This window comes from Pongo abelii, chromosome 20 (genome assembly GCF_028885655.2).
Source record: "Pongo abelii isolate AG06213 chromosome 20, NHGRI_mPonAbe1-v2.0_pri, whole genome shotgun sequence".
NCBI classification, from domain to species: domain Eukaryota; kingdom Metazoa; phylum Chordata; class Mammalia; order Primates; family Hominidae; genus Pongo; species Pongo abelii.
In genome coordinates this window covers 7,760,222-7,776,832 of record NC_072005.2, presented here as the reverse complement: position 1 = coordinate 7,776,832, position 16,611 = coordinate 7,760,222, and the positions used below count along the sequence as shown (strand labels likewise).

Sequence of the window (16,611 nt, the reverse complement as noted above, 5' to 3'; positions counted from 1 at the left end):
TTGAGGCTGGACCCCAACAAAAAGTGGCTCCCCCATACCCATCAGCTACCCGCTCCATGCATTCATCTGTTAAATCACGGATCACATTGTTCCTGTGCCCAGCTAGACCAGAATGTGGAGGTCCTGGGAATAAGGACTGGGTTTGACCCATTCCTGTGTCCCCAGCACCCTCTGAACCAAACTCTGTGCCAGGGGGCTGGGAATTTTAACAGTGCTGAGTGGGCAACTGCCCCTACCTTCAAGCCCTCCTGGCCTAGTGCAGGTTACCCACTGGGTTTGGAAGCATCATAGGACTATGAGGTCACTTAGAGAGGTCAGGGGTCACTCACGAGGTTCATACCAGGGCTTCTGGGATGGAGCTTAGAAGAGCTCACCAGAGGGCCAGGCGTGGTGATTCACACCTGTAATCCCAGCACTTTGGGAGGCTGAGGTAGGTGGATCGATTGAGCCCAGGAGTTTGAGACCAGCATGGGGAACATGGCGAAACCCCATCTCTATAAAAAATACAAAAATGAGCCAGGTGGGGTCGTGCATGCCTCTAATCCCAGCTACTTGGGAGGCTGAGGCAGATGGATCACTTGAGTCCAGGAGTTCGAGACCAGCCTGGGCAACATGGTGAAATCCTGTCTCTACTAAAAAATTAAAAGTTAGCCAGGCATGGTGACACACGCCTGTAATCCCAGGTGCTTGGGAGGCTGAGGCACGAGAATCCCTTGAACCTGGGAGGTGGAGGTTGCAGTGAGCTGAGATTGTGCCACTGCACTCCAGCCTGGGTGACAGAGTGAGACTCCATCTCTAAATAAATAAATAAATAAATAAATAAATAAATAAATAAGAGCTCACCAGAGCCAGGAGTCTGGATCCATTTCTCAAACCTTTATTGATGCTCCCCCAGGCTGCAAAGAGAGCTTTGCAGGAAGTACCATTTTCCCCTTTGCGGGAAAATGCAGGAAAAGCAAATAGCTCCATTGCTCAGTTGCCTGACCTTGGCTAGGGGGAGAGGTGGGGTCAGACCACTGGGGTCCAGAAGTGGAGATTTTGGAGCCAGTGAAGGTTAGGTTAGGTCTGCATGAGGTCAGAGCAGAGGTCCCAGAGCGCAGGCACTGGACAGGGCTGGGCCTGGCTGATTGGTTCTCAGCAGTGGTGGATGGGGAAAAGAAAATCCTTGGCAGTGGGTTCCAGGAGCCCAGCACAGCACCCCTTTGGGCACTGGGCATGGCTCTGGGGCACCGGGCAGGGTCAGCACCGTGCCTCTTCTCACAGATCCCGCCAGCTTTCTCATCACGTGGTGGGTCGATCCACAGCCCCATGCCCAGAATCATGACACAGGCCTCGCACCCCTAAGATTCATTGGGTTCCCCCTGTAACCAGTGGCTGCAGCGGTTGAATGGTGGGGGATGTTGCTGGGAATCTAGGCTGAGGATGGACCCGGGGCCCCCACTTCCTTCCCAGGCTCTAGCCTGTTTATTGCTTGGGTCTACACTAGACACCCCAAGTGTCTAACCTGAGCATACACCTGGGATATAACTTACTAACGCCCAGAATTTAACCCAAGGATACTTCCTAGGGTCCGGCCTGCCCATCCCTAAGCATGGAGCCCCAACCAAGGGGTCCCTGAGATCTGGCCAAAGCATGTCTTTTTTTTTTTTTTTTTGAGACGGCGTCTCACTCTGTCTCCCAGGCTGGAGTGCAGTGGTGCAACCTCGGCTCACTGCAACCTCTGCCTCCTGGGTTCAAGCGATTCTCGTGCCTCAGCCTCCTGGGTTAGCTGGGATTACAGGCGTGTGCCACCACGCCCGGCTAATTTTTTGTATTTTTAGTAGAGACGGGGTTTCGCCACGTTTCCCATGCTGGTCTTGAACTCCTGACCTCAAGTGATCCGCCCACCTAGGCCTCAAAACATGTCCTCTAGAGTCTAACCTGTGGCCCCCAGGTTTCACCAGGAGCCCTTCCCCTACCTGAAGCTGAGTGGGACTCCGTCCACCCACGAGTAGCCCTGAACCTTGCGCAGGTGTTGCACGGCCCTGCGGCCGATCCAGTATTCAAGGGCACTAGTGTCTCAGGAAGTCCTAGAAAGGAGGAGACACCTGAGCCTGCCCCCTCCCGCGCCTGCCCCCTCCCGCGCCGCCCCACCGCCCGGCCACGCCCCCTCGGGTGAACGCCACCTCCTCCTGCGCACCTGCTCCTCCAGGCTCCCTACATCACCAGATGTGCGCTGGCATCGGCGCAGTGGTCATGCGCCTCTGCCCACGTGGTCTTCGGCACAGAGAAATAGTAGCAGGAGTCCCCGAAGGGCAGCCACGACGTGGGGCACGGCTCACAGGAACCCGCAGGGTGGCGAGGGTCAGAGAGGTCGAGTGCTTTCAGGGAGAGCGCACCAAGAGGACGCAGGGGGTAGGGGTTTGGCCCCACGGGCTCAGGGGTGGAGCCACAGGACCAGGCCAAGGTCAAAGAGGGGGTCCGGCGACGCACACGGGCAGGGTCCATTTACACCGCCCCCCCTCCTATCCCCCCTCACCCTCACTGTTCTGCAGCCTCACGGCCTCCAGCGCCCGGTACAGCTCAGTGCTGACGTCCTCGCGGTCCCTGCCGGCTTCAGCCAAGCCATGGGTCACTGCGGGGTCAAGGGAATGGGGATTTTGGTTGGGCTCAAGGTCAGGACTAGCTAAAGGTCAGGACCCCTGTCCGTGGTCATTGTACCCTTGATGCCAGCCACCAGGATGGCACAGGGTCAAGGACGGTTACAACTGGGCAGGGTCTGGGTGTGGCCGGCGCTAGGAGTGGCAGTCAAGGTCAGAGTGCAGTGTCAGGGTCAGGACGGGGTGCATGATCAGTGTCAGGGGTCAGCACTCAGGACGGGGTCGGGGTCGGGGGACGCGGCCAGGGCTCAGGGCTGGGGTCGCGTCGGGCCCTCACCGCGCTCACGCAGTTCCCGCAGGGCGCTCTCCTGCTACATCAGCTTTGCCTGCGCCTCCCCAAGCTCTGCGCGCGTGGTCTGCAGCAGCGCCTGCGTCCCCGAGCGTGGGAGCCGCGGGGTGAGAGGGGCGAGGGCGGCGAGGATGGGGCGGGACTTCGGAGACCAGCCCGCCTCGCCCCAGCCGCCCCAGGCCTCGCCCCCGGCCCCCCTCCCATCCCGGCCACAAGACCCCACCCTTGCGCCCATAGCCTCGGCCGCGCCCCCTCACAGCAGCTGTGGCAGGCTCCCACCTCCTCCTTCAGGGCACCCAGCGCCGCCGTCTGCTTCGAGGCTGGAACGACCCCCATCCCAAAACGCCGGGTCACTTGGGAGGACTCAGGGGACTCCCTGCCCCACCCCGGGGCCAGCCTCAGGGACCACAGGGCCCCCACGCACTCGAGACTCCATCTCCCGGGTCTCAGACGCTCCCGCCGCGCACGCCCCGGGGGCCCAGGCGCCTGGTTCTGCACACACCGTTTGTCCTCAGCAGGTCCTGGCAGCCGAGCAGAGCCGCGTTCTCCGTGGAGGCTGCGGAGAGAGGCTCCTGCAGGCAACTCCAGGGTCTCGGAAATCCTTCCCTTGCCCGGGGGGTGCGGGGTCCCCCGACTTGGGACCACTGAGCGGGCGGGCAGGCATATAGCGCACAAGATGTGTACACACGCCGACGGGAAACAAACGCGCGGGGACTCGCACACATACGTGCACACCATGTGCACACGCGTGACTGCAAACGGCCCAAAGATGTACACACACTCTGCTCACGCTCAGACGCGAGCAGGACGCCAGGGCGCAGTTGGTGCGCCATGCAATGGGGGTTTTTGTGTCCCCAGGGGGGCCGGACGCAACCCCTCCCCACTGAGGGTCACTCACCCTTGGACAACAGGATACTCAGAATCACAGCCCACAGGACTGGCGACCAGGACAGCCATGAGAGGGGTCTCGGGCTCCAGTGCATCCAGCGTCCCCAGTGCCCTGGCAGAACAAAGACGGCATGCTGGGTCCCCCAGGACTGAGTCCTGGAGGCCTGGGTTCCTCCCAGGAAACTGAGTTTCAGAGAGGTTAAGTAACTTGCCTATGGTCACACAGCTTCCAAGTGGCAGAGTTGGAATTGGACCCTGGTCCAACTGGCTCTGTGGCCTGTGGTGTCTCTCTTGCACCCACGACTCCGGCCCATCTTGGCTCTTCCTTCCCTCCCCCATCAAACCCAGACACTGGGGCAGAGATGAGGCAGTCTCCTTGCTCATACCTCCGGGGACCTCCTCGGAGCTGCCGCCCCACTTGCTGTACCTGGTGGTGTCTATGGCGGTGCAGGCACCCCGTCCTGGGCAGAGATAACAAATTTCACTCTCTTCCTCACTGGACCTACGCACTCTCTTCCTTCCTTCTCATTTTCTTGGCCTGGATTCCTGGCAACAGGGATCCAAGGACCAATCACAGGGTTGGGCCCTTTCTGGGCTGAGCTGTGCTCAGGGAGAGGTAGTTCCAGCCTCCCGGGCCTCGTGGCTGCAGCTCCATCCCCAGGCTGGTGCTGGAGGCTTCTCTTTGGAGCTTGGACCCCTCTCTTATGGGCCTGGGACTGGGTTTCCGCCTGAGAGGGACACACTGAAGCCGACCAAATTGTAACCCCTGCTGGCTCCTGAGAAAGCCCCCAAGGCCAGTTCAGGTCCCTTCTCAGAGGCTGGGTCTGAACCTGACCTTGATTCTGTTCCTCTGTGCCAGAAGAGAGCAAACAGAGGTTTTGTTGAGGAGGTGGTCTGCTGAGCTGCAGGACTCTACCACTCGGTGGGTGGCGGATGGGGGTGTGCAGTGTGTAGCTTCAGGAAGCCTCAACTTTCTTTTTCTTTTTTTCTTTTGAGACAGAGTCTCCCTCTGTTGTCTGGAGTGCAGTGATGCAATCTTGGCTCACTGCAACCTTCGCCTCCCAAGTTCAAGCGATTCTCCTGCCTCAGCCTCCCGAGTAGCTGGGATTACAGGTGCGTGCCACCACGCTTGGCTAATTTTTGTATTTTTAGTAGAGATGGGGTTTCACCGTGTTGGACAGGCTGGTCTCGAATTCCTGACCTCAGGTGATCCGCCTTCCTTGACCTCCCAAAGTGCTGGGATTACAGGTGTGAGCCACCGCGGCCAGCCTAGAAGCCCCAGTTTTCTTTTACCAACCCTGAAAAGAGTACAGTGAGGGGGCTTCTCTCAAAGAAACACCGAGAAACAATGAAGTTACGCATGTCTACCCAGAACCATCTCAGGTTCATTAAAAACTCTCAATGCTCATGCATTCTTTCAACAAACATTGAATACCTGCCATGTGCCAGATATTTTAAAATATTATTATCACCAGCCGGGCGCGGTGGCTCATGCCTATAATCCCAGCACTTTGGGAGGCCAAGACGGGTGGATCACGAGGTCAGGAGATCCAGACCATCCTGGCTAACACGGTGAAACCCCGACTCTACTAAAAATACAAAGAAAATTAGCCGGGCGTCGTGGCGGGCTCCTGTAGTCCCAGCTACACGGGAGGCTGAGGCAGGAGAATGGCGTGAACCCGGGAGGCAGAGCTTGCAGTGAGCTGAGATCGCGCCACTGCACTCCAGCCTGGGCGACAGAGCGAGACTCTGCCTCAAAAAAAAAAAAACATTATCACCTACATAGAAGAATAAATGTAAAGATTGCAACTACAAAGAGCATTGCACATAGTGATTATATTACTAAAATTAATAGAAACAACAAACTAGAAAGTTAATGAAAAATAAAGCCTCTAAAATAGCAACTCAAATTATTGTGTATCTAAGAATCAATAAAGAATGCACCAGAGGCCAAGTGCGGTGGCTCATGCCTGTAATCCTGGCTTTTTGGGAGGCCGAGGCGGGTAGATTGCTTGAGCCCAAGAGTTCAAGACCAGCCTGGGCAACATGGTGAGGCCCTCCTCTCTACAAAAAATACAAAAATTAGTCAAATGTAGTGGCATGCGCCTGTAGTCCCAGCTACTCTGAAGACTGAGGTGGGAGAATAACTTGAGCCCAGGAGTTCGAGCTCCAGGCTGTAGTGAGCTATGATAGTGCCACTGCACTCTAGCTTGCGTAACAGAGGAAGACTCTGTAAAATAAAATTTAAAAAAAAATGCACAAGACATTTGCAGAGAAAAAAATTTAAATTCAATTAGAGAGTACTATAAAAAGGATTTAGATAAAGATAGCTAATGTTTCCAGAGGTCAGAAGAATTAACATAAAAGGGCCAGCCAGGCGCAGCAGCCCACGCCTGTAATCCCAGCACTTTGGGAGGCTGAAGCAGGTGGATCAACTGAGGTCAGGAGTTCGAGACCAGCCTGGCCAACATGGTGAAACCCCATCTCTACTAAAAATACAAATTAGCCAGGTGTGGTGGGCGCCTGTAATCTCAGCTACTCTGAAGGTTGAGGCAGGAGAATTGCTTGAACTGGGAGGCGGAGGTTGATTGCAGTGAGCCGAGATTGTGCCACTGCACTCCAGCCTGGGTGACAGAGTGAGACTCCATCTCAAAGTAAACAAACAAAAACAAAAACAAAAAAGATCCATAAAGGTACCAATCCTTCACAATTTAATCTACAAATTAACTACAAACTAAATATAAATTCCAGCTCAATTTCTTTGAGGACCTTAACAAATTTATCCTAAAATTTATGTGGAGGAATAAATTTTTTATGAATTATAAGCCACTTTAGGGAAAAAAGTTAATATAGGAAGACTCGCCCTACCAGATTGTAAATCATATTTTGATAAAACATTAATTTAAAAAATAGTGTGGTGTTGGTTTAGAAGGAGGCAACTAGATTAAATGGAAAGAATATAATACAATTGGATTATGTAGAACAAGATTTTGGGAAAACTAGTTCAGTATATGGAGGAAAAACTCCTCCTTTACAACATATGCAATTCTGGAATTCATCAGCATCTCAGAGCTAATGATAAAAGACAAAACTGTTAGGCTAATTGAAGAAAAAGTAGGCACTTGGCTTTGTGGCCTAGATTTGAGAAAAACTTCTTGAAGTTGATCCCATAGCAAAGGAGAAGAAAAGATATATTTGACTATATCAAAATTAAGAATCTCTGTTAAACCAAGGACATAGTAGATAGAATTAACAGGTGAGTAGCAGACAGGGGGAGATAATTGCTGCTTATAAAATAAAAAAGCAATTTATTCCAGGAATATGCAAAAATACTTTTGCAAATTAAAAAAAAAAAAAAAAAAAAAAAGAAAAGACAGCTGAGCATGGTGGCTCATGCCTGTAATCCCAGCATTTTGGGAGGCTGGTGTGGGTGGATCACTTGAAGTCAGGAGTTCAGGATCAGCCTGGCCAACATGGTGGAACCTCATCTCTACTAAAAATACAAAAATTAGTCAAGTGTGGTGGGACACACTTGTAATCCCAGCTACTCAGGAGACTGAGGCTGGAGAATCGCTTGAACTTGGGAGGAGGAGGTTGCAGTGAGCTGAGATTGTGCCACTGCACTCCAGCCTGGGTGACAGAGCAAGACTCTGTCTCAAGAAACAAAACAAAAAACAAAACAAAACAAACAAAGAAACACCCACACACAAAAATCAACAGAAAAATGGGCCAGAGGAATGAAAAGGCAATTCATAGAAGAAGCCAAAGATTGAGCACATATTTCAGGGAAGCTTAATGTCTACTTAATTGTAGAAAAAATAATGAGGTACCACCTTATACCAATTAAAATAGCAACCATTAAAAAGGTGCATAGTATTAAGTGTTGGTGAAGATGTGAGGAAGTGGGAACCGTTGCTCACTGCTAGTGGAAGTATAAATTAGTTCAGTAATTTGGAAAACAGTCTGGAAGTATGTAGTGAAATGCAGGTGGCATACACCCTCTGATATTTTAAAAAGAGATACTTTTTAGAGAAGGTTTCTCCAAGGGCATTTACAAGGATGTTCGGCACAGTGTTTTTTACAGTAGCAGAGCTGGGCGTAACCTACAAGCCCCCGAGCAGGCAAAGAGTAAGTAAAATGTGGTGAGTACACACATGAAACAAATCGTAATAAACTCATTGTACAGGCAGCAGCAGTCCAGATTCTCAGTAGCCTAGAGCTGGGAGAAGCAGAAATGATTTGATTCAATTACACACACACACACACTCACACTCCAAGTACGTATAAACATTAAGGATATGACTTCACTATTATGAAATCTATGCTTGCAATAAAATTGAACCTGTATCCCATAAATTTATAGCAATAAGAAAGGCAAATGTAAGCGTATTTTCCTTAAAAAACTAATGCAAGGGCATGTATCAAACACATCAGAATGGATGTCTATGGTACAGAGGGAGGAGGAAGAGTGAAACATTAAAAGTTAGCAATGCTTAGGAGATGCTGAAGGGTTAACAAAACTTAGCTTCCTAGACTCTTCTTTCTAGAAGTTCCCTTGTTCCCAAACCATCTGACTCATCTTGCTTTCATCATCAGAAATGGAGCCATGTCAACAGGCACTGAAAGCTGACTTAGCAGCAGGCTTAACCATAGGGCAGAACTTTTTGGAAGGCACACCCTCTTCATTCTGAGGCTTTCAGGGACAGGTGCTCAATGGGAGGAAATCAGAAAAACTGCAAGGATTGCACAATCTCTGTCCAGGGCAACCATCGGAATGTGTTCTGGGGAAAGGATTTAGATGGCAGTGTTTCGTCAGACCTTATTGGGGAGATAGGGGCTCTGCGGGATACACCTGTGGCTGAAGCTGCCTTGGCGAGCCACGGCGGAACTGTCCAGCTTAGTGAGGAAGCCAGAAGGCTGCCCATCAATGTCCTGTGCCCAGATCTCGCTGCAGGGTAACTGAGAGGGGAAGAGAGGTCCTAGAAGGAGGCAGCAGACCTCCACCTCTATCCCTGGCCCAGGACAAGGAAGGGAGGCCTGTTTCTCAGGCAGGTGGGGAACATGTAACCAGGGAATTTGAAAACAATATGATGAGCCTGGGAAGTACAGGAGACTGTGAGGACCACTGGAGACACTGGCTGAGCCTGGAGGATCTGAGAGGGCTTCTTGGAGGAGGTGATGCTTGAAGAAGGAGTCAGAATTATTCCAGAGGAGATAAATAATATTAAAGAACATTCTCAATACGGTATCAACAGACGCAAGAATAGAGGATAAGGGAACAGGTTGGAGAAGCTGAGACTAATTCAGGGGAAGTCATCTGGGGCTAGGGTGTCAGCTGGGGTCACATCATACAAGGACCTGAAGAGCAGGGACAAGAGGTTTGGGCGAATGTGGGAAGAAGGTGAAATTCACAGGATTCAGCTCCAAGGCCATGACCACTCTGGTTTCCATTCTCTGCAGAGATGAGAGGGTTGCTGTAACCAGGGAAGCCAGCCCACTGCAAAGGGCATGTGGCACATTGGTTGTCGCTGTGAATTTTGGCTTTGCTTTTTTATTATGAAGCATGCAAAGAGGTATGTAGAAACAAATATAAACGCTATGCCTTTCACTTGGCTTTTTCAAGTTTTGACATCTTCACGTATTTCAGATCACCTTAAAAGTAAAGCATCATCACGTAACAAATCATAACGAATAGAGTGGAGGTCAGGTCCCTTGTACCCCACCCTGCTCCTATTCCCCTCCCCAAGGTAACCGACCTCCCAAACTTGGTGTTTATCCTATTTAAAATAGTTATGCATGTACCCAAGGACAATATTTTGGATTTTTTTTTTTTTTGAGAAGAAGTCTCACTCTGTCACTCAGGCTGGAGTGCAGTGGTACGATCTCGGCTCATTGCAACCTCCGCCTCCCAGGTTCAAGCAATTCTTCTGTCTCAGCCTCCTGAATGGCTGGGACCACAGGCACACGCCCCCACACCTGGCTAATTTTTGTATTTTTAGTAGAGACGGAGTTTCACCATATTGGTCAGGCTGGTCTTGAACTCCTGACTTCAGGTGATCCACCCACCTCAGCCTCCCAAAGTGTTGGGATTACAGGCATGAGCTGCCATGCCTGACCTATGTTGGTTTGTTTTGCACATCTGAAAACTTTACAGGAATGTTACCACATGGTCTATATTTTTCCGTAACTTGTTTTTGTCCTCTCTACATTATATTTATGAGATATATCTATTCAACACCCATTATTCATTTAAAAATGAAGACAGGCACAAAAAATAAATGCTTAGTAAAGAAAGAACAGAATAAAGCTTTCTTAATTTGAGAAGTGGTAATTTCCAGGATCCTACGGAAATATCTTACATAATACTAAAATATGAGAAACATTTTAGGTAAAATGAAGAACAAATAAAGATGCCCGTGGTTTAGTGGGTTTAGTGGGTTTAGTGTCACTAAAAGACACGCTGAATGCCTAACCTCTGGTATCTGTGAATGAGACCTTTAAAATTGGGAAATAGGGTCTTTTTTTTTTTGAAATGGAGTCTCACTCTGTTGCCCAGGCTGGAGTGCAGTGGTGAGACCTTGGCTCACTGCAACCTCTGCCTCCTGGGTTCAAGTGATTCTGCTACCTCAGCCTCTTGAGTAGCTGGGATTACAGGCGTGTACCACCATGCCCAGCTAATTTTGTATTTTTAGTAGAGACAGGTTTTCTCCATGTTGGCCAGGCTGGTCTCAAACTCCTGACCTCGGGTGATCCACCTGCCTCAGCCTCCCAAAGTGCTGGGATTACAGATGTGAGCCACTGTTCCCGGCCAAGAAATAGGGTCTTTGCTGATGTGACTACATTATGGTAAGGTCATGAGAGTGGCCCCTAATCCAGTATCACTATGTCCTTATATGAAGAGGAGAAAGGTACAGAGAGAAGATGATGTAAAAGGGCAAGAGGGAAGAAAACTATGTGACAAAAGAGGCAGAGAGTCAAGCAAAGGGCCTACAAGCCAAGGAATGCCAAAGGTTGTCGGCAACTGTCACCGACCTCAATCGCTGTTGGACTGAACAAAGGATGACAAATGCGGGAATAAAGATAAAGACAAAAGTGTATTTGGAAGAAGGGGTCAGGGGGCTCCTTGCTTCTAGTGAACAAGGGCCCTGAGCTTCAGAGCCCTTCGCATTTTATTGGGTAAATAAAAGTAAATAAAAGTCCTGGCGTTTTTTCCACTGAGGGGGGTACTGCATTATAAGGTCTTTTCTGTCCCGAGATCTGGCGGCATTCTTTTTTAAAATGTCCAGTTTTTCCACAATTATAACATTTTCCCACTTTAGGGCTTAATCCTTGGCTCCTTTTAGATTTGTCAGCTACTAAATCAGCCATTGCTTCCGCTAACATTGCAGAGCGATGAAGCTCAGTTCCTACATCCTGACAATCTCTGAGAAAATTTCCCAAGTTTTTAGTACACCTCACGGGTGCCAGTGCACGTTTACAATCTGCGTTTGCATTCTCAAAAGCTAAAGTTAAGGTTAGCGCTTCTGTGGCAGTGGCACGAGGAATCTGATGCTTCACTGCCTCTTGTAATCTTGCACGAAATTGCGCACAGGGCTCCTGTGACCCTTGCATGATAGGTAAAAAGGATTGTACTGGGACTCCCTCTTCAGGAATCGTGGCCTAGGCGCGTTTAGTTCCATTTGATGTTCCAGGTCTGAATAAGGGCCATTACCCAATAGCGTATCCTCTGCAATGTCTCCGTGTCCAGCAGCACGATTCTGTCTAGCCTGGTCTGTACACACTTCTTGCCCATTTAAATTCCATGTCAGATATGCACTAGCAGTCAAGCAAGTTCGAGCCAAGTGTTTTACATCAAAGGGTAGAAGGTGCATAGCACCAAATGCAGATTCTGGCAATCCTAAAGTGAATGGGCTCTGTACCCTATTATTAACTACACTGGTTTTTAATTCCTTCAACAACTTAAACTCTAGTGGGGTGTGTTCATGAATAAACTGCTGTGGATTATTTGAATTGGGCCTTACGGAAATAGGAAAAGCACAAGGTCCTAAGGGCTCTCCAGCTATGGCAGCAGAGGGTAAAATTCTTTGTATTGGGGTCTCTATTTCTGCTACCGAAGGAGGCGGCACAGATGTTTCTGCAATTGGAGGAGGCGATATAGGCCAATTTTTATCCTCCCTCTCCTGTTTTTTATTTTCAATTGAAGCTGTGGGTGGGACAACAGATTCTTTCAGATTTTTAGACTCAGCCTGCTGTCCCGCAGAATAATAAGGAGATAATGGCAGAAGTACAGTACGAATTAGACTCCAAGTAGAGAAAACAGAAGAATCAACTTTAAGACCTTTTTGATGAGCCTGTTTTAATCCTTCTCCTGCTCTGTCCCAATTTTCCACATCAAGAGTGCCTGCCTGTGGAAACCATGGGTGATGCGTTAATAACCATTTGTGGCTTCTGCAGGAGGTTGGTTAGTGTCTGCGAATTAACCTGAGCTCCAGACCGTCTCAACAGAACTTTAAGCAACTGCACATAATGTTTTTCTTCAACAGACAAATTCTGCCCCATCTTACCCCTGATTCAGAAAACTTCCCGTTCCCAGTACTTCTTTAGAGCACTGACCTTATATCGCTCCGAGTACCTCTTTAGGGCACTGATCAGTACCCCTTTAGGGCACTGACCCTATATCCGCTGCTGGCAGACTCGTCCCGGGATCCCCATTCATCTTGTCATTTTCGGTTCCTCTGCTCCAGCCGACCGTCTTCGTTCACATCCTCAGGTCCCTGTGTTCCGATGCCACTTTGCAACGTCCTCAAGTCCCTGTTCTGGGTCGCCACTTTGCCAGAGATTCTATCCCTGTTGGACTGAACAAAGGATGACGACTATGGGAATAAAGATAAAGAAAAAGAGTATATTTGGAAGAAAGGGTCGGGGGGCTCCTTGCTTCTAGTGAGCAAGTACCTTGAGCTTTAGACCCCTTTGCATTTTATTGGATAAAGAAGATGGGGACGGGGAGTGGTTGTCAGTCAGAGGCTTGATTTACAGCAGGCTTGCAAGACTGCATTCTTCGAGCAATAGGCTCTAGATGTCCCGTAGATAACCCTAGTGAGCGTGGTGTCAGGGAGTGATTGCCCTCAGCAAACCTTCTGGCAGTAGGCACAGTCGTGAGTTTGCCCACATCCTGCGTTCATGGTAAACAGTTTGCTGTTTGATCATCAGCCTCCGGTGGAATGCTGAGTTGGTCACGATCCCTTTGGCCTTTTCGGCTCCCAACAGGCAATCACCAGAATCTAGGGAGAGGCAGGGAAGGATTCTCCCCTACATGGTCCAGATGGAACATGGCCCTGCTGACACCTTGATTTCAGACTTCTGGCCTCCAGGACTGTGAGATAATAAATTAGCATTGTTTAGAGCCTCCCAGTTCATGGTACTTGTTTACAACAGCCCCTAGCTGCCTGATACTGGTGGGATAAGGGGCAATTTCCACAATCCTACAGAAACTCCTTAATAATTAAATATGAGAACTGCATTTGGTAAAGTCAAGAACAAAATAAAGATGGCCCTCTTGCTGTTTTCCCAATGCAGTAAGAAAATAAAAAGAAGCCCAGGCACAGTGGCTCACGTCTGTGAATCCCAGCACTTTGGAAGGTCAAGGTGGGGGGACTGCTTGAGCCCAGGAGTTCAAGACCAGCCTCCACAACATAGGGAGACCCCGTTTCTACAAAAAATACAAAAATTAGCTGGGTGTGGTGGTGCACATCTGTCGTTCCAGCTACTTGGGAGGCTGAAGTGGGAGGACTTGAGCCTGGGGGTTTGGGGCTGCAGTGAGCCATGACTGTGCCACTGCACTCCAGCCTGGGCAACAGAGCGAGACCTTGTCTCAAAAGAAAAAAAAAAAAAAGGCTGGTTGCGGTGGCTCACGCCTGTAATCCCAGCACTTTGGGAGGCTGAGGTGGGCAGATCACGAGGTCAGGAGATCGAGACCATCCTGGCTAACATGGTGAAACCCCGTCTCTACTAAAAATACAAAAATAATTAGCCGGGCATGGTGGTGGGCACCTGTAGTCCCAGCTACTTGGGAGGCTGAGGCAGGAGAATGGCATGAACCGGGGAGGCGGAGGTTGCAGTGAGTCTTGATCGCGCCACTGTACTTCAGCCTGGGCGACAGAGCGAGACTCTGTCTCAAAAAAAAAAAAAAAAAAAGAGGGAGACAGAGAAATAAATAAATAAATAAATAAATAAATAAATAAGACCTATAAATATTGAAAGCAAGAGTCAAAGTTGACTGTAGTTTGAAGCCATAATCACGTATCTAGGAAGTTCTAGAGGCTTAACTTCTGGAGTAATTAGAGCTCACAGCAAGATTTCTCTATAAAAGGAGCAGCTTTGTTTGGTTGAAGTAACAAGTATTTGCAAACGCAGGAGAAAACAAACCCTCTTCACAGGGCAGGAAAAGCTTTTAAACATTAACGAATAGTCATAAGAAGAATATGGGTAAAGCTCTTATGCTTAACTAAGATCTGAATAAAGAAAGACACTGGATGAGTTTCCCCCCAAAACACAGTATTTCAGAAAGCCTATTTCTTCCAAAATGAATTTATAAATCGAATGCTGTAGTGAATTCCTCTAATTTGTGTTGCATCAGCCTCTTTCTGAATATGTTTGACTCTCCTTCCAAAAACAGGGCTCAGTCAGCCTTGACACAGTTTCCAGTTCCCCACCTGCTCCTAGTTCCTCAATGTGGTTGATCCAGATCTGCTTTATCCAACTTCCCCCCAATGACCACCTGCCTATGGGGCAGCTGGACACAGCCTATTGATTGGCTCTGCAGGCCCCCACACCACCCATCCACATCTTACACTGACTGCAGATATGGTGCAGTGACCACCTGTCAATCACAGCCTGACCTCCTGAGACTCACGCCTGCTTCCATGAAACCTACCAATTAAAACTCCCTGAGGGAAACCTGTATGGATAACACCCTGGACCTAATCACGGCATTGTCACACTGGTTGCTTCCCCTCTGTCTCCCTGCAAAAGCTCTCCCTGACCTGTGTGTGTGTGTATATATGTGTGTGTGTGGCCTCTGGAAGTGCCATGCCCTCCCTTCCCAGGACCCCTAAGTAATACAACTTTTATTTCCACCTCTTGTCTCTCCTAATCATTGAAGGGGTTTCCTACATCCTAAAAATCCTAGAGTAGGCCAGGCACAGTGGCTCACACCTGTAATCCCAGCACTTTGGGAGGCCAAGGCAGGCAGGGATCACCTAAGGTCGGGAGTTTGAGACCAGCCTGACCAACATGGAGAAACCCCATCTCTATTAAAAGTACAAGGGAGGCAGAGGTTGTGGTGAGCCAAGATCGTGCCATAGCACTCCAGCCTGGGGGCAACAAGAATGAAATTCTGTCTCAAAAAAAAAAAAAAAAATCCTAGAGTAAAACAAATGCTCATCCCAATAAAAATCCTAAATAGATTTTTTGATAGGGCTTTTTAAAAATTGTGGCAAACGATATATAACATAACATTGACCATTTGTAAGTGGTCAGTTCAGTGACAGTTCAGTGGGCTTAAGCTCATTCACATTGTTGTACAACCATCACCACCATCCATCTCCAAGATTTTTCAACTTTCCAAACTAAAACACTGTCCCTGTGAAACACTAAGTCTCTATTCCTTTTTCTCCCCAGTCCCTGGTAATCATCATTCTGCTTTCTTTTTCTTTTTCTTTTCTTTTCTTTCTTTCTTTTTTTGTTTTTTGAGATGGAGTCTCGTCCTGTCACCCAGGCTGGAGTGCAATGGCACGAACTCGGCTCACTGCAACCTCCACCTCCTGGGTTCAAACAATTCTCCTGCCTCAGCCTCCCGAGTTGCTGGGATTACAGGTGCCTGCCACCACGCCCAGCTAAGTTTTGTATTTTTAGTAGAGACGGGATTTCACCACGTTGGCCAGGATGGTCTCGAACTCCTGACCTCGTGATCCACACACTTTGGCTTCCCAAAGTGCTGGGATTATAGGCATGAGCCACTACGCCCGGCCTCTACTTTCTTTCATTATAAATTTCTCTGGGTAGCTCATATAAGTGGAATCCTAAAGAGTGGAATCCTAAATAGGTTTATTGAGTCTTTTTTCAAACTTTTTACTTTGCAATCATTTTAGATTACAGATAAGTTGCAAAGATAGTACAGAGCCTTCTCTATATCTTTTGCCCACCTTCCTTTAATGTGAACATCTTTTTTTTTTTTTTTTTTTTGAAGCAGAGTCTTGCTCTGTTGCCCAGGCTAGAGTGCAGTGATGCGATCTGGGCTCACTGCAACATCCGCCTCCTGGGTTCAAGCGATTCTCCTGCCTCAGCCTCCTGAGTAGCTGGGATTATAGGCAGGTGCCACCATGCCCAGCTAATGTTTGTATTTTTAGTAGAGATGGGGTGTCACCGTATTGACCAGGCTGGTCTCGAACTCCTGACCTCAGATGATCCACCTACCTTGGCCTCCCAAAGTGCTGGGATTACGGGCGTGAGCCACTGCAACCGGCCAATGTTAACATCTTGCATTACCATTGCACGTATGTCAAAATGAAGAAATTAATATTGGTGCAATACTCTGAACTAGAAACTACAGACCTCATTCGGATTTCACTAGTTTTTCCATGGGTATCCTTTTTCTGTGGCAAGATCCCATCCAGGATCCCACACTGCATTCAGGCACTGATGGAGTTTGCCTGGTGGCAGTGACTGAGCACCACTGGCTGGGGAGAGGGGAGCTTAAATAACAGAAATCCATTCTGTCCCAGTTCTAGAGGCTGG

At 48.9% G+C, this 16,611-nt stretch overlaps 1 pseudogene; it reads right to left on the bottom strand.

The window, feature by feature from the left end:
• Positions 1 to 869: 869 nt before the first annotated feature.
• Positions 870 to 9,249, bottom strand: LOC100461076 (C-type lectin domain family 4 member G-like; annotated as a pseudogene).
• Positions 9,250 to 16,611: the final 7,362 nt, after the last annotated feature.